Raw genomic sequence first — 19429 nt, 5'->3', positions numbered from 1 at the left:
GTTCTTGGATACAGAGATTTTAACAAAGGTGATGATAATGCACCTTTTGGCATTGAGCTACAGCACATGGCTTGGACAACAGCCATCTGTCTCAGTGAGGCCATTTTGTATGATGTCCACATCTTTAGTGTTTACAATGATGGCTCCTAGTTTGCAGTCCTCTGGAAACTTCAGTAGCCACAGACCTTCCATATTAATGTTTACTTCAGGGAAGTAGATACTACACAGCTTTTGAAGTTATCTAGTCCCATGGCTGCTGTGATACTGGCTTTGGAGAGTGTTGTTTACCTGTGCAGCCATGATAACAGCAACTTTGCAGTCTTCCATTATAGACATGTGCTCTTTCATGGGTGAGAGGGGGGTAAAGTTAACACTGATCCTATCTGCCAGGATGTTGCCAATATCAGTAGGCTCTATACATTTAGTGCCATTGAGCTGTGACTCAGAACAGATCTGAGTGTAACCATGACTTGGATCTGTCTTTTGGGCAGAGATCTCCTGCGTAGCAGTATGCAAAAGAGTACATCTTGTGTTACATTCATTCTTGTTGCATGGGGCAACTATTTGAGGCCAGTAATCCTCTTGTTAAAGTACTTCATTGGTCTTTCTAGCTGCTGAATGTGCCTAGTCAGATTCATCGCAGGTGTGTTGTGGTACTCTCTGACAGGTCTGATGACTGCTGAGTAGTGGCAACCTCTTATGACCTACATGCACAGAACTTGGCAGTTTGTGTGTACACAGCAGGATTTTCAGACCACTTTGTGAATGTGTTTCTGGAAGTAGAGATGACTATACACATTTGTCCATGGATCCCTTATTATCACATCCGTATTTAGCCTAAGTGTGTGAGGATGCCCAGTATGACCTTTCAGTATGTTTCTGCCTGACATTTGCTTCATTTCTTTAAGTGTGTGAGCATGCCCAATATGACCTTTCAGTGTGATACTGAATGAAATCCACTACATTTGTTGTAGTGTGTGAGCACGCACAGCATACACATTTATACTATATGTGTATGGTAAATCAAGGTGTATTTTTACAGCCGGCCTCACCTTTGTGTCATAGATCAACAGGGATCATGCTGTGCCTGCAGGGCTTCCATGAGACACTTTGCATAGACTTATCAACATTTCTACATACAGGGGGGACAGCTATTCTTTGTACATTTCTACCCATGGGCACACCGGTTTGTTACTGTGGGTGTACATAGGATGTGGGTTTCAACTGACACTTATACACATTTGCTGCACCTGCACTGCTATGTACAGGACACCATTACAGTCTGTAATGCTGCCTATCATACTGGCTTGGGGCATACTACTGTACTACAGATCTTAGTGTCCATTGTCACATATATTAGCTTGCAACTTCATAGCCTACACATTCCACATCACAATGCCTGGCCTGATGTTCTCTGTCTGCATAGGTGTGTGGGTGAGGTTACCCATTTGCCTCATTAGGGGCATGATACAGCATTGCTTTGTGTTTGCATTAGTGTACAATTGTCCTGCTGTGTCTGTGCCACTGTAATGCTATCATGGCTTAGTGGTTCAGTACTGTGACTATAGTGCAGAGTATCCTGGGTTCAAGCCCTGTCACTGCTTTTTATTTTCATGCTGGCCAGACCAGACTGCTTAAGGAACAGTAAAGCAGTTATGAGCATGTTTAACTGACTTTCCTCAACTTTGGCCGATCTTGGCCAAAATTGCACAAGCAATTTTGTTTACATATACTAGATATTGGTAATAGCTGCTTAGCACTGCTTTATATTGCTTAAAACATGGCAATCATGCCTCAGGTGGTGCTGCAGGGCTTCCTATGTCGGACGCACATACTACACTCCCTATACATATTTGGAAACAGGTAGTGTCAAGTTAGGTATCCCTTTTATTTTATGTGCGAGTCAGTGAGAGGTATCATTTCCAGGGTTCCTACTTTGGCCAGTGTATGTGCTATGCGTTGCCTCTTTGCCAAGGCCAGGGCATACTGGGCACGCCTCCTTCTGCCTACTGGGCAGGCTCAGGTTATTCCTCCTCTGAGTCACGCTGTGCCTGTGCAAGCCTTGGCAATTGTGGGGGGCTGTTTGGCCCAGCCCCATGCTGTTCCTGCTGCAGCTGTTTTCGCAGGATCATATTGTGCAGCGTGGCACATACCATGACAATTTGGGTACATGTAGTTGGTGAGTACTGCAAGGCTCCACCAGATGTGTCCAGGCACCAGAACCGTGACTTGAGCATCCCAAACACACGCTCGATTACATTTTGTGTTTGTGTGTGTGCCTCATTATGGAGTTCTTGTTCAGGTGTGTGTGCATTTCTGATGGGTGTCATCAACCACGGCTCCAGTGTGTATCCAGCATCCCCCACTAGGTGACCATCAGGGATATCCCCATTGGCAAATGTCTGGTACAGCTACGTCAGATGCCAGATATGGGAATCGTGGTAGCTTCCAGGGCAGTCAGCACACACATTCAATATTATGCCCTGGGCATCGCACATGACCTGGCAGTTGATGGAGTGGAAGCTCTTGCGGTTGATGTAGGCCCTACCCCTCTCACCGGTTGGTGCTTTTTGATGTGTATGTGAGTGCAGTCAATTGCATCCGCTACCTCAAGGTATTCTGCTATTTGCTGGAAGAGACGCATATTGCTGGCCAATACCTCATGGGAATTGGGGAAATATACATGATCACTGACATGTGCTGACATGGCATTTAGGAACTGGTGCAGTACCCTGGATGCTGATGCCTGTGAAATCCCCATCATATCACCAGTTGGTCTCTTGAAGGTACCTGCTGGTAGTATTCTTAGGCCATCACATACCTTGGTTTCCACTGGGATGGGATCCCCTCTTTTGGTTTTGTGTGAGGTGTGGCCTGCACAGTTCAAAAATTTGCTGCAGGAGCTCTCTGTCCACTCTAAAGTGCTCCACTATCTCCAGCTCATGTAGCCCCTGGTAGGTTACCCTGGGTCTGTATACTCTTCTCCGTCTCCTCACTGTGGGTTGCTCAGCAGCATTCACAATGGCACCACCCTCAGCATCTTACACATGTCGCCTTATAACAGCAATGACAGCCCCTAACATTTTTATGTCTCAGTTTAAGCTTTTTAAGTTTTCACTTCTCTTTGTTGACTGCAGTGTTGCAGTGTTTCTGAGGAAAACATGGGGGAATGTTGTTTGCAGGGTTTTAAGTGCTGGGCTGGGCTACTGTACTGCCTGTGTAATTGGCTGATTCTGACTGATTTCACCTGGCAGCTTTGCTAATTCTCCTTGGTTAACGTCCTACTACTTCTTTTCCTTCCTTTTCTCTTTCTGTTTCCACAGGGGGCAGCACCGTGCAAACACGTGCACACGAGCGCAAACGCGCACACACAGGCTTACACAAGCTTACACAGGCTTAGGTGGGTGCACATTCGTGTATACCAGCTGAGACGGCCTAACACAGGCTTACACGGTAGCACACCCACGCACACAGGCTTAGATGGGTTTATATGTGCGCACACGCATGCACACAGTGTAAGCAGCTTTGCAAGAACGTTTAGTGATAGCCACGGCATACACCTTTGGTTTCTGGGTTTCAGTTTAGACAACTGTAGACACACTTCTCCTAGTCCTGAGTAACTCAAAGCAAACACATGCCACTCTGCTCCAATAAGCTTACAGTCTTTTTGATACATACCCCCTCATGATGTCACCCATCTTCTACTCTGTTCCTCCCCTTATCCTACTCTTACACTCTAGGGACATAGTTCACATAGCAGGAAATATTGGGATTCACTATCCTTATCCTCATTTGCATAGGATTGCCTACTAATGCTTTGTTACATCTCTCAGACTGAACTCCCCCCCTTAGCAACCACTACTCAGTACCCATGTTGTCTTCAGCCTGCCATTCACTTGCATGGCAGATGAATGTTTTGAATTAAATCATATTTGTGGCTTTTAAATTCTTGATTTCCTGATTTTTTAGTGTGCTGCACGTTTGCGCTGCACTGCAATACGCTTAAACATTGGAGATCGAGGAAAAAAAATATTTTTATTATTTTGCAACACATAAAAATGCCAATGGTCATATATTTGGCCATTGGCATGCTTCATCAACTGGATGCATCCTTTATTTGGAGCTGTCATGGCTCCGTTTTTCTATTTGCAGAACGGTACTCAGTTGCCAACCAAGTACATTTCTACAAATAACACTACTCTTACTCGGACAGGTTAGTGTTTCCTGGATTGCAATTTTACCTCATTTGCATAGCTTTAAACAGCAAATGAGGTAATTTGCCTAGGCTAACCCTGTCCGTGCAAGAGTCATTTTAGGAGCTCTCTTGCACGCCCCTGCCAGCTGTTCCTGGATCGCTCGGCAGACATGTTGACTGCATGGAGTCTTACACTACTCTTAGACTCCATGCAAGCCTTCGTGAATCCGGCCCTATCTCATTCAGAACAGCCTGCTTGCTAACTCTCAGCATGACTTTAGGTCACATCACAGCACCACCTCCACCCTCCTTTCTTTTACAAATACCATATTCCAAAATATGAACAGCAGCAGGCTATCAGCCTTATTTCTAGACCTGTCGAAGGCCTTTGATATGGTCAACCATAAATTACTCATCCATCCCCTAAAATCCATCTTCCTAGATAACCATGCTATTCAGTGGTTCCTATCCTATGTGGATGGAAGATAGGCTGTATTATGGCAGGACAAACTGTCCACCCTGCTATCTCTCACCCTTGGTGTTCCTCGGGGCTCTATTCTAGGTCCTTTACTCTTTTCTATCTTCATCAAAAATCTTCATACTGCCACCCCTGATGAAACCTGCATTCAATACACAGATAATTCTATCCTGATCTGTATGGCTGCCTCCCCTTTAGATCAGCAAACCTTAACACAAAACACATTTAACACAGTTGAAAACTGTCTCTCTAATCACCGTCTGTTGATATCTCAACAAAACTAAACTGCTCCTCTTTACCCCCACCAGTAGATCCACACCATTTTCCTTCTTCATAACATCCAATAATGGTACCTCTATCTCTCTAGATGACCATACTAAGCTTTCAGGAGTAATAGTGAACAATAATCTCAAATTTGATCTGCATATCAATAAAACTATAAAAACCATTAATAAGAAGCTTGGCTCATTATATAGAAACAAACCTTTTCTAACTCCATTAGCTAGGACTGCAATCGTCAGTTCACACCTACTGTCTACCCTTCTATATGCCTCCCCCATATTCTCCAATTTGAGCAAAACTGAACTTAGTCAGCTCTCTCACGGTTACAAACACATTGCCAGATTTGCCATAGGCTCAACATATAGGACACACCACTGTCAAAACCTCAGTCTTCTCAGGTGGCTAGAACTGCCTAGCCTACTTCTGTTCAATCAGCTTATAGTACCACACAACATTCTGTACCATCCTGAAAATACTCTGACACTCACAAATATCATAAAGCCATACAGTAATTCAAGGCAACTACTATCACCCAATAATCTGTTGGTCCAAATCCACAAAGCTATTAACTTAGTCGGCGACTCCCTGTTTGCCAACATCACTGGTAAATCTTGGAATTCACTTCCATCTAACCTTACCCTTGAACCTTCTTTAAGTCTCTTCAAAAAAGGCCTCAAACAGTATTTTAAAGAGCACGGTCTTTGTCCCTGTACTAACCCTGATTAATCACTACTTATTCAATGCCTTATTTAAATTAATATTGTACACATTTCTTGCTCATAATAGCTTGCTGCAACCTGTTGTTGTTGTATACTATACACACTGTGTATATTGAGAGTACCTACTAGAGCGCTTTGTAAATATGTTTGACTCATATCTGTTATGTTCTATCTGTGTTATCTCGAGCTTTTCTCCCTAGGCCTCTGCTGAAAATGGATATATATCCAGTATCCCGGTCAACAAATGTAAAATAAAATAAATAATAAAAAACACAGCACACCCAATGGAGTAAATGCCTCACCACAGACAAACAAATGGATACTAAGACCAGCAAGCAACTTTTTTATAGTCTGACAAAGCAAATTGTGAAAATGCTTACCTTTGTGCACTAATAAAGGACTATATATATTTTTATTTTTATGAGACTGGGAATTTGTATGCTCCTTGGTTGCCTCTAGCACATTTTGTTTGCTAGTCTAAATAATAAATAATACTACTCTTATAGCACTGTGTCCTCCCTCTTGTGCATAGTACTATCCACACATCACCCAATGCTGTGTTTTATAACTAATGCTACTCATAGAGTACTGTCTGCGGCTTCTTGTACATAGTACTGTCCACATGTCACCCAGTACTGTGTTTCATAAGCAATACTACTAATAGAGCACTGTGTGCTGCTTCCCATGTATCATACTACAAACATATCACGCAGTGCCATGTTTCATATGGAATACAACTCATACATATCACTGTTTGGTACTTGTCATGTATAGTTCTACATAAACATCACCCAGTGCTGTGTTTCATATGGAATATACTTTTATATCACTGCATGTTGCTTGTCATGTTGCTTGTACTACCTATACATCACCCAGTGCTGTATTTCATATGTAATCTCCTGATATATTACTGTGTGCAGCTTCTCATACATAGTACTATGTCCCACCAAGTGCTGTGTTTCATAACTATTATTACTCTTAGAGCACTGTGTGCTCCTTCTCGGGCAGAGTACTAGCCACATGTCACCCAATGCTGTGTTTCATAAGAAGTACTATTCATATTGCAGCTTCTCATGCATAGTACTATCCACATGTCAATTAATACTGTGTGTCATAACTATTATTGCTCATAGAGCACTGTGTGCTGCTTGCCATGTGTAGCACTGTAAACATATCACCCAGTACCATGTTTCACATGGAATGCAACTTATACATATCACTGTTTGGTACTTGTCATGTATAGTTCTATATAAACATCACCCAGTGCTGTGTTTCATATGGAATCTACTTGTTGCTTGTCATGTATAGTACTACCTGTATATCACCCTGTGCTGTGTTTCATAAAGAATATTACTTATATATCCCTGCATGGTATTTCTCATGTATAGTACTATCCAAATGCCACCCAGTGCTGTTTCATATGGAATATTACTCAGATATCACAGTAAAGTGTTTGCTATGTATAGTACTACCTGTATATCACTCAGTGCTTTGTTTCATCTGAAATATTACTCAGATATTACTGCATGGTGCTTGTCATGTATAGTACTATCCATGTGTCAGCTAATGTTGCATTTCATAACTGATACTACTAATAGAGCACTGTGTGCTGCTTCCCATGTATAGTACTACAAACATCTCACGCAGTGCCATGTTTCATATGGAATACAACTCATACATATCACTGTTTGGTACTTGTCATGTATAGTTCTACATAAACATCACCCAGTGCTGTGTTTCATATGGAATATACTTATATATCACTGCATGTTGCTTGTCATGTATAGTACTACCTATACATCACCCAGTGCTGTGTTTCATATAGAATACTACTCATATATCACCGTGTGCTGCTTATCGTTTATAGTACTACCTGTATATGCCCTAATGCTGTGTTTCATATAGAATATTACTCAGATATCACTGCATGGTGCTTGTTATGTATAGTACAACCTACATGTCCCCCAGTGGCATGTTTCATATGCAACACTAAATGCATATCAATGTGTGCTGCTTGTTGTTTATAGTACTACCCACATGTGATTCAGTGCTGTGTCTCATATGGAATAATACTAATACATCACTGTTAGGTGCTTATCATGCATAGTACTACCCACATGTGATTCAGGGGTCTATATCAAAATCACGAAAGACAGAAACCACGAATACAAATAAGTCGACACGTAAAGAGCGAACTACCATAACAGTGAACCACCTATTAAGCAAAAGGCAAAACATCGAACAGATTAATTTGGCCAGTAGTATGATTCTGGGCATAAGGGAATATACACTTTCCCCCACTGTAGTGCAATCTCGGAGTTGGTATATTTTAGTAGGGAGGGAGTGGGGGGTGCAGCGGGGCTTGACCCCTGCAAAAGTGTGTTATGCTACTTTTTTGTACTTAGTTTAGGTATACCTGCATGGCACTGTTGGTTAGGGAAATCCGTTCGATGTTTTGGTTTTCGCTCACTAGGTGGTTTGCTCTTCTGGTAGTTCACTCTTTACATGTCGACGTATTTGTATTCATGGTTTCCGTCTTTCATGATTTTGATATAGACCCTGATTCAGTGCTGTGTCTCATGTGGAATAATACTCATATATCACTGTTTGGTGCTTGTCATGTATACTACCACTGAGTTCATATTAAAAACATGAACGTTTACTTACCCGAACACCTAAATGCCGACACATATTCCACAAACCACAAATACACCGAACACCCTAAACCGCGAAATTCAAAAACTCGAAATGTCATACTTGTCCCATCCCACCGCCTACTACATACTACCTACACAAACAAACTAAATAAACTACATACATACACTAACCAAAACATTACTTCTAACCCTAAACTTAACCCTACACTAAATCTTGCATATACCACCATGTCTGCACTTAACTTAACCCGCACCCTAAGGTCCGTAACTATCATACACTTACCTTAAAAAGCTATATCCAAACAAACTAAATAATCCAGACACATACAATTAATAAAACTCTACTTCTAACCCTACACTAAATCTAACATACATTACCATCTATGCACTTACATTAACCCGCACCCTAACCCTAAGGTCTGTAACTATCGCACACTTATCTTATGGAGCTATACCATAGAAGGGCCAACCATAACGATTCAACGTTTCAGATTTCGTGCTTCAGGATGATCGATGTTTTTGTGGTTCGATGAAGACGTGTCGGCATTTAGGTGTTTGGGTAAGTAAACATTTGTGTTTTTAATATGAACCCATACTACCCACATGGGATTCAGTGCTGTGTTTCATGTGGAATAATACTCCTATATCAGTGTGTGCATCTTCCCACATATCATGCTGTATCTTGTTTCCTATGGAATACGACTCATATATTACTGTGTGCTGCTTGTCATTTATAGTACTATCCACATATCACCCAGTGCTGTGTCCCACATGGGATAATACTCATATATCACTGTTCGGTGCTTGTCATGTATAGTACTATCCACATATCACCCAGTGCTGTGTCTCATATGGAATAATACTCATATATCACTGTTCGGTGCTTGTCATGTATAGTACTATCCACATATCACCCAGTGCTGTGTCTCATATGGAATAATACTCATATATCACTGTTCGGTGCTTGTCATGTATAGTACTATCCACATATCACCCAGTGCTGTGTCTCACATGGGATAATACTCATATATCACCGTTCGGTGCTTGTCATGTATAGTACTATCCACATATCACCTAGTGCTGTGTCTCACATGGGATAATACTCATATATCACTGTTTGGTGCTTGTCATGTATAGTACTATCCACATATCACCCAGTGCTGTGTCTCACATGGGATAATACTCATATATCAATGTTCGGTGCTTGTCATGTATAGTACTATTCACATATCACCCAGTGCTGTGTCTCACAAGGGATAGTACTCATATATCACTGTTCGGTGCTTGTCATGTATAGTACTACTCACATGTGATTCAGTGCTGTGTTTCATGTAGAAAACTACTCCTATATCACTGTGTGCACCTTCTCACTTATAGTACTACCCGCATTATCATCCACTACCTTGTTCCTCTGAAATACAACTCATATATTACTGTGTGCTGCTTGTCATTAATAGTACTATCCACACATCACCCAGTGCTGTCTGACATACACAGTAACATATGGAGTTTTACTTGTGTTTTACCTTACAGTGCTTGTAATACACAGTATTCTTCATGTCTAATACTGCACTACATTATATATGGGGTAGGATCCACACTTCATCATGTGGCGAATGTCACCTGGATTAGAGTTCACGTATGATAATGTACTGCTTGTCATATGGAGTGCTATGTACCCTGCATGCCACAAAACATATTAAAAAATGGGAGTTCAAGGTTTCACCTGACAGTTTAATACTTGGATTATTTAATATTGATAAGCAACAATAATATTCTCTGGAAAAGTCTGCTACATCTATTTGCATGTTGAATTGGTTCCCCTCTCCTTGGTTGCGTATAAACTGGATGAGTAAATTTGTTGAGTATGCTTACTCAGGTTGGAAACTGACTGCTGTTTTCTGCAGAGAAGCCACCTAGTGGTGCAATAATTGAACTAGATGATTGCCACTGTTGATGTGACACCCTGACCTTGTGTAGAAAAAATGCGAAAAAAATAGGTGATGGATGGATTCATACATATACATTCATAAACATGTATACCAAAATGGTTGTCCTCATAATAAGTGTCCAGGCTGTTCTTAAAACATATCTAAACAACTAGTGCTTGCTTTAATGTAACTTGGTAGTCTATTCCATGCACCAGCTGCTCTCTCAAGGAACCAGTTAGCACACTTCTCATTCCTATAGAATCATTTACATAGATTGTCTGATGATTCTCTGTTACTTTTTGACAAGCCCAGACATTCACAGAGGTAGTTCTATCTCAATGCCATATATACCTGAATAAGGTCTACTCTTAAATATTTATATGAGATACTGTACAAGTTTAGATATTTTAGTCTTTCATAATAACTTCCATTTTTGCATCCATGGATGCCCTTGGTATATTTCCGCTGTTCTCTTTCCAGTTTACTCACGCTTGTTTTCTTATAATATTTCCATATTGTTATTCCATACTCAACTTTGGATCTAATGTAACTAACAAACACTGACTAACTTTATAATTTCTGATTTCCTAGACTTTATAAATCTGTTTGTACAACATATAGTTCTATAACTATCATTAACAAATTGGTTGATATGATTAGAAAAACTCATAGATGGATCTATCCATATACCCAGGCCCTTAAATGAATGTAGAATTTCAATCACTGTGTGATGTATTACATATTCACCTTTCAGTTTATGTCTCTCAAATCTCATATGCTTAGTTTTTGATATATTTATCAGCATATTATTCTCCTGTGCCCAAATGGTCAATTTAGTCAAGTTATTTTGCAGGCATGCCTTATCTGTAACACATGTAATCAGTTTACCCAATTTCAGGTCATCTGCATATAGACAGTAGAACACCTCAGATGGAAAAGTTAGGTCTGAAAGATACAATCTAAACAAGTAAAGTCCTAGGACAGAGCCCTGTGAGACACCTTGACTGTAACCAAGAATTTCACCTGTCCAGTTACTGTATGATACTTGCCATGTCATATTTGTAAGCCATGCAGCTATCCATCTTATCAAGAGTATCTCAATACCTAGCTGTTCTAATTTATTGATCAGTGTTTTGTGTATGACTGTATCAAATGCTTAAGTTAAATCTGTATAAATTATATCACAGCACACATTTTCATTCACAGCCGTTATTATATTGTTATAGAACATCATGCTACAGGTGGTAATATATCTATTTTCAACATATGCATATTGATATATGGATTCAAGTCCCAACCTTTCCAATTCTGACAATAACTTATCTAATAATACCTTCTCCATTATTTTTCTGCAACATGAAAGCAGATATAAGGGTTTGAATGACTCTAGGTTTGTCCTACTCCCCTTTCCCTTAAAATGGGTCTAATAAGTGCATGTCTCCAGTCTTGTGGAATTTCCCCATATTTTTACAACATGGTAAATAATAAATATAATGGCAATGTAAGTTCTTGCTGAAGTGTTTTCAGGTCATTATTACTAATTACATCTACTCTGTGTGCCTTGTTTGAATCCAGTTTGCTTAGTTCTTTTTCACTGTAATCTAATTTCATTTTAGTATGTCAGCTTACCTGGATTTAACTAGTATAACTTATCACCCACCTTGTGGAGCCATACTGTTCTGCATACAACTTTTTAAATATAGCTGTAATCTGTTGTGCTTGAGAATAAATTTTAAAATCTACACACTGTTTATCAATTTCTATGTCTTTGCCCCTTCCACATCTTGTGCATCTATAAAATGGTTTCCTATTATGCTCAATATCTTTATATAAATTGTCTTCAAAAATTGTCTTTATCTTGCCTTACACTATGCTTAATTTGTTTGTCCAGCTTGTTTATTTCAGTTTTCAAAGTTGTAGTTCAACCTTTTTTCCATTTCTTACACTTTTTGTCACTTACCTTAATCAAGTATATTGTTCTTATTGAAATATATCCTCTTGACATTGTTTGCCTAGATCATGATGTTAAACATTTTTTTTGCATTCAAACAATTTCTTTTTCAAAACTTTCCACAGTCCTTCAGGAGTTTTTCCACTGAATGCATCACTCCAATTAGATTTTACATAGTGACTATTTTGTTTCCATGTAATCTTTTATCAAATTTCTATGCATTGGTTTAGATTTCAGATTGTCAGAATTATCTAGCAACAAAGTAACCTTTATAACCACTTGATCACTGCACATCAAAGGAGGTAAAACTTGATATGAAGTAACAGTAACAGTATTTTTAAAGGAACATAAACTATATTTATGTTTCTTTCCCAGGTAGGTTTGTTTTTAATCTAAAGTAGTTGTTCCTGAACATACTTTGCAAATAATTTCCTTACTGATGTTTTTGAATCAATATTATTCCATTCTGTTTCTGGCAAACTTATATCCTCAGCCACTATTATTCTTCTTTTTTCTGTTTCTTGTAAGAAATGTGAATTTCTCTAGGTTATCAGTACTTGACTTTGGTGGTCTATACAACCAACATTTTTTTATTTGTTCTGTGGTTGTCTTTATTATCGCAGTTACGCAGTCTATAGTATTGGTGTTATCACTGAACATGTAATAATCACAGATCTCATAACTATCTTTAATCCCTACCATAACACCACTACCTGATTTTTGTTATGTCTGTTACAGTAAAATATTTATACCCTGACAGAACTGGTTTCTAGTCATTGTTCTTTTAATTACGTTTCACAATCAATAGCAACATCAGTCTTGTGGTAAAATAGCAAAATGTCCAGTTAAAAAAAAAATTATTAATTCTTGTAGAATTAACAACCATCAGAGATGCCTCAAATTTTGCTTTCTGTGAACTGTTAAATTTTCAACCTGGCAAAAATCCTACCTTGTGTTTGTCAAATATTGCAAAATATCTGCTGCAAAATTTCTCTTCCAAGATCTTGACAAGTGCACGCCATACAGCCTGAAAACATGTGTGTCACAAATTTGGCTCTGATGCTCTATAGATTTAAATTTTTTTAAATGGGACATTTTTTTCATGCAGGTATTTACCCCCAATTTTTCTTTCATTTGTTGCAAATATAATAAGCAATGAAAACAGTGGAATTATTAAGACTAATGGTGATGAAAATCATTCCTTTGTAACAACTTATGGAGTTGATATTACTGAATTAGAAGTTGAAGATTCCTCAGATTTTGGACTCTCCTATCTATATGTGAAAATACATCCTAACACCTATACAAATTATGCTATCTAAGAGGGATTTAAGTTCCCTACAAGCAGTCAGAGTGTCTTTACGGATGAGATCATTCGTACCAACATGAATCAAACAGATCCATACTTTCTTACATTAAGGCATTCTAAGGCCTGTCTCACATCCTCTATTTTTGCTCCTGACAAGCATAACACTATTCAATGTTCATTACCTTCTCAGTAAATGTAAGTATCAGTTCATCTAATAATTGAATCTCCAATTACAAAAAATATCTTTTTTGACCAAATCTGAGGAATCTCCATATTCTAATTCAGTAATATCAAGTCTATCATTTGTTACAAATGAATGACCTTCATCACCATTAGTTTATTAGTACCACTGTTTTCATTGCTTATTACATTTGCAAGTATGCAGTTCTCATCCTGCTGACTTTTTAAATCCAGAGTTGAGCCACGGTTTCAACATCTGTCTTTCTCCTCTTTTTTTTCTTACAGTAATGTTCTCTAATCATTCCCTATTCAATGGATAGAAGGTTGGGTGAAGAGATGGATGATGGATGGATGGATGGATGGATGGATGGATGGATGGATGGGTTGGTGGAGGGATGGGTGATGGATGAATAGGTAATGGATGAATGGATGGGTGAGTGGATGGATGGATGGATAGATGGATGGATGGATGGATGGATGGATGGATGGATGGATGCATGGATGGGTTAGATGGATGGAGGGATAGATGGATGGAATTACTTTTAGCATTGACTCTATTAGTGGTTTCGTAGCAATTTCATATTTGTGTGGCTTATCAATTTTTTTCAGGATTTTTATGAACAAGGAGTTAATATACTTAAGTAAGGAGATATAGGGTGATGTCCATGCACAGGGGCTGTGATGAGTGTGGCAAGTTTGGCGATAAATGGGGTAACCAGTGCAACATATCTTTCTTAAAAATTATTTGTCCTTCTTATTTGTTTTGTCTGGTTGAAGCTTTGTGTGGTTAGTTCCCTCTGGTTGAATTATCAACCAGATGCAATTTAATGGGATGCAGTGAAATCTTTTGAATGAATTCTAATAAAATATTTGCCAAAAGAAAATCATGTCAGTGATATCTCAAAAGGAAGGTATTTAATTTTGTGTTTAGGTTAATTACTTAACCCATAAGTGGTTTCAAAGTAAATTAATAAATAAAAGATCAGCAAATCTTATCAGTTTGCTGTACCTAGTTATAGATACAATATGAAATTATGAACTTTCATATCTTAGGATTAGTCATAATTAATTCTGGGTCATTTATTTGATCAGGCAAACTTGCTTTTTAAATCATATAAGTCTTTAAATCATTTGTTCTCATATTTAATCAGAGCATCATCACTAAAATACACTTTTTAGAAAAGTATTCATCTTTCCTGTAGAAGTTTTAGGTAGACTATTGCATTTTAGTTTAGATAACTATGCAAGAGCTGCCTTTATTAATAGTTAGAATGAATAAGTTGCTTTATAGAATCTTATAAACGTTTCGGTATTTAAGGTTGACATTTTTAGCACTATCAGAATTTACTGAAACATTTGGTAATAAGTTTGTTATATCATTTTTTCTCCATGCCTACTAACCATCAAGCTTCCCACCATCGGACATTGTACTAACTGAGGCAGGCTGTCATTCAACGCAGCCATAATGCTGCTTTGTGCTTTTGCCAGCATCCCAGTAATGATATCCTTTTCTATTTTAAGACTGAACTCTGACCCTGGTGGTGATGTCAGCACTTGAATTATTCAAGGGCCACCTACCACCTTGGCCATACATGTGTGCTCCCCAAATGCATTTACAGAGGTTACTGCCATCAGCTTGGGTGGCCATGTCTGATGTCTGTGCAGCTACTGAAACATGGTTCAAAACCATGGAAATCACTCTGGTAGTGCATAGCTATAATGCCTTTCATATGTTCTGACCACCCACTCAACATGAAAGAACAAAAGGAAGGGGTGCATCTATCTACATAAAGATCAAGCACAACTCAAGGGTGGTCAAACAATATGACATGCTTGAGCTACTCCATGTCTAACTATGGGAATAATCCATTACCAAATTCTTGCTAGCTTCAAGTCCCCCATATTAAACCAGAAAACACCTATGTCATACAGCAAGTTACTAGAGTCACTCAACATTCAGCCTAATACCATATTCATGGATGATTTTAACTACCCCTCCATTAACTGGGAGGAATACACAACCACTAACATGCAGGCCAAAGATTTCTTGACTTTTTAAACTCAAATTTCCTGAAGCAGCTAGTCTGCACTATCACTAGGGGTACAAATATCCTAGATCTGGTACTCAAAAATATGGGAAAAATATGGGAAAGCACTGCACTCTCCAAGTGTGATGTCCTCACTGGTAAGTGTAGATCACAGAATGCTCTCCATTGAAATAAAGATAAAATTAGACCCCCCCCCCCCACATAACCTCAAACATTGTAAGAACTTTTATAAGGCAAACTACCTCATATTAAGTGATGGTATAGCTAGTTTCCAAGCTTCCCCAAACCCAAAAACACAGAAATCTATGCCAAGGTCTACACAAAAGACCTGTATGGCCATATAGACAACTGCATAGATGCAGCAGTATAAGATCAAAAAAGGCCAGGTCAAGCTGCAAAAACAAACCACCCTGGTGTACCTCTGGTATTAATGGGTTGTACAACAAAAGAAAAAAAGAAAGAAAATCCTATTAAGAAGTTAGTAGGAATGTGTACAACAGAGCAAAATGCTCCTCATTAATCTAAACAAGTGAATCAGGGAGCTAGTTAAGTGTCTGAAAGCAAACGTTCAGGCAAAAATAGCCTCCAAAGCTAAGGATAACCATAGAGCATTTTTCAGTTATATCTGCAGTCTTAAGGGCAACATGCACAATGTGCAGTATTAGCTGTAGACAGCATGACCTATCCTTAGCCAAATGATACATGCACAATGTGCAGTATTAGCTGTAGACAGCATGACCTATCCTTAGCCACATGATACATGCACAATGTGCAGTATTAGCTGTAGACAGCATGACCTGTCCTTAGCCACATGATACATGCACAATGTGCAGTATTAGCTGTGGACAGCATGACCTATCCTTAGCCAAATGATACATGCACAATGTGCAGTACTAGCTGTAGACAGCATGACCTATCCTTAGCCAAATGATGCACGCACAATGTGCAGTATTAGCTGTAGACAACATGACCTGTCCTTAGCCACATGATACATGCACAATGTGCAGTATTAGCTGTAGACAGCATGACCTATCCTTAGCCAAATGATACATGCACAATGTGCAGTATTAGCTGTGGACAGCATGAGCTATCCTTAGCCAAATGATACATGCACAATGTGCAGTATTAGCTGTAGACAGCATGACCTGTCCTTAGCCAAATGATACATGCACAATGTGCAGTACTAGCTGTAGACAGCATGACCTATCCTTAGCCAAATGATACACGCACAATGTGCAGTATTAGCTGTAGACAGCATGACCTATCCTTAGCCAAATGATACATGCACAATGTGCAGTACTAGCTGTAGACACCATGACCTGTCCTTAGCCATGATACATGCACAATGTGCAGTATTAGCTGTAGAAAGCATGACTTGTCCTTAGCCACATTATACATGCACAATGTGCAGTATTAGCTGTAGACAGCATGACCTATACTTAGCCAAATGATACATGCACAATGTGCAGTATTAGCTGTAGACAGCATGACCTATCCTTAGCCAAATGATACATGCACAATGTGCAGTATTAGCTGTAGACAGCATGACCTGTCCTTAGCCACATGATACATGCACAATGTGCAGTATTAGCTGTAGACAGCATGACCTATCCTTAGCCACATGATATAGCAAATCTGCTGCTAAATAAATTCAGCTTAACTTTCCCTCCTCATTATACTCAGTTCTCCCCCAAGAGATGCCCAGCACCACTTCACAACAATTACAGCCAAAGAACTTGTTGCCACAGTACTCTCTAAATCTAAAAATATGACTTAAGTGGGGCCTGATAATACACCAGGTTGCCTCTTAAACAGCTTGAATCAAAACACTGTACCCAGCTGAATTCAGCCTTGTCAAGGGCAAGTCAAACTTACTAAATCTAGTCAACTTCTTTGAAAAAGTCACTAGTGTCATGGGTGAGGGTAAAATACTGCATACTGCCTACCTTGACCTGTCCAATGCAGTTGACACAATTCCCACTCAGGTATTATAAATATGCTCACATAATTGGGCATAAATCCATATCTCATTAGATGGATAGCCAACTGGCACATGGACAGGACAGATGTGGTTAGAGTTGGTAAATCTAGGTCCATCAAGAGGCCAATTACTAGTGGTGTGCCACAGGGCTCACTGCTAGGACCACTCCTGTTTGAAATATACTTCTCTGATGTAAAAACTAATTTGAAAGGCCTCTGGGTGACAAAGTTTACCAATGACTTAAGCTGGAGACAACCACTGAATCCCTCAATAATGTAGATATCCTTTCAGTGTGTGTGTGTGTGTGTGGGGGGGGGTTAAATCAGACAAATCATTGGTGCCAGAGTCATGGTCTAAAACTATATGAAAAAAATGAATTATCATATCCTTTGAGAAGTCAAATATCCCTGAAAAGTATAACATTAATAGCACACCCCTAACAGTAGACTTAGAGGTGAGATATCTAGGTAGATAGATAGATACCCTGAACTTTGACCTCTATGTATCTACAGTGGTGACAAGGTCCTTCTGTGTGTCATAGCTTGTAAGTAAAGGTATGGCATTCAGATCCAAGGAAGTTATAGTCCCAGTTGTACTCAGCCCTCATTAGACCAGTAATCGAGTATAATGTGCCTTTTGGCATGTGCTTAACTAGGTACTTACAGCAGCTGGAATGATCTCAGAGGTTCATCACAAAGAAAATACAGAGTGTTAACATATTCTATGTGGATAGACAAAAACCCTATTGCTCTACCCTGTCTCCTACTGACTATTAAGGGTTAACCTGTGTCTATCCTTCAAGGCACTCATAGATCCAGTGCTGACGCAGTTGCTACATGTCCACAAGACAAACAGCACATGGGTCACCAGATCTAAGGATTTAAACCTAGTCAGAAACTCAAGCAAAGCATGCTGGAGAAACAGATATGTGTCTCAGAGATTGCTCCTTCTTTGGAACAAGCTTCCTATTCACGTTAATCAGAGCCCTTCCCTGGCCTACTTTAAATGCATTTTGGATCAACTGATGGGGGACTCACAAATTCACACCTGGGGTAGAGCCTATGTCCCTTATGGACAGGGGCAATCTGCAAATAACTCAAGGCATAGCTACAAACCCATGTCATCATCTTGCCCCTGGGGGGCCATATATCAGGCAAAAATGTGTTATGCTGGCTAGGCTTGTAAGGGGTCTTAAGCTGTTAGCCTAGTAATCTCCTATGAATGACCATGTCATCTCAGCACCAGTTCTCTACATCATGATGAAACTCTGCTCAACAGCCATGGTCATTTTTTTTTATTTTATTATTTTTTTAATAATTAAGGGACTTTATAATTAGTCCAACATATGGCCTTCAAGGCTGCCCACCTGTCATCATAACAAATGTCAGACAGACAGCCTGACATTGTATGAATACTAAACTGATTAGTATCCAACTCATCCAAGAAACATATGATCAATCTTTGTACTCCCTTCCAATAATAACAGCAACCAGTAATAATCTAAAATGACTACTTCAGAAATACATCATGGGTAGGTATTGAATCACTGCAGTAACCTCTCATAAGTGACATGAAGCATATGATCTTCCAGATACAGAAGCCACAGGTCCTACTAAAAGGCAGCCCAAGAAATGCCAAAATACCAGACTGCAACATTCATGAACATTTAAAAAATGACATTGACAGTACATCTGAAAA

Source organism: Protopterus annectens, chromosome 15.part0, assembly GCF_019279795.1.
Source record: "Protopterus annectens isolate FY-2018-M chromosome 15.part0, PAN1.0, whole genome shotgun sequence".
Lineage (NCBI taxonomy): Eukaryota > Metazoa > Chordata > Ceratodontiformes > Protopteridae > Protopterus > Protopterus annectens.
Note: the sequence above shows the minus strand (reverse complement) of the source record.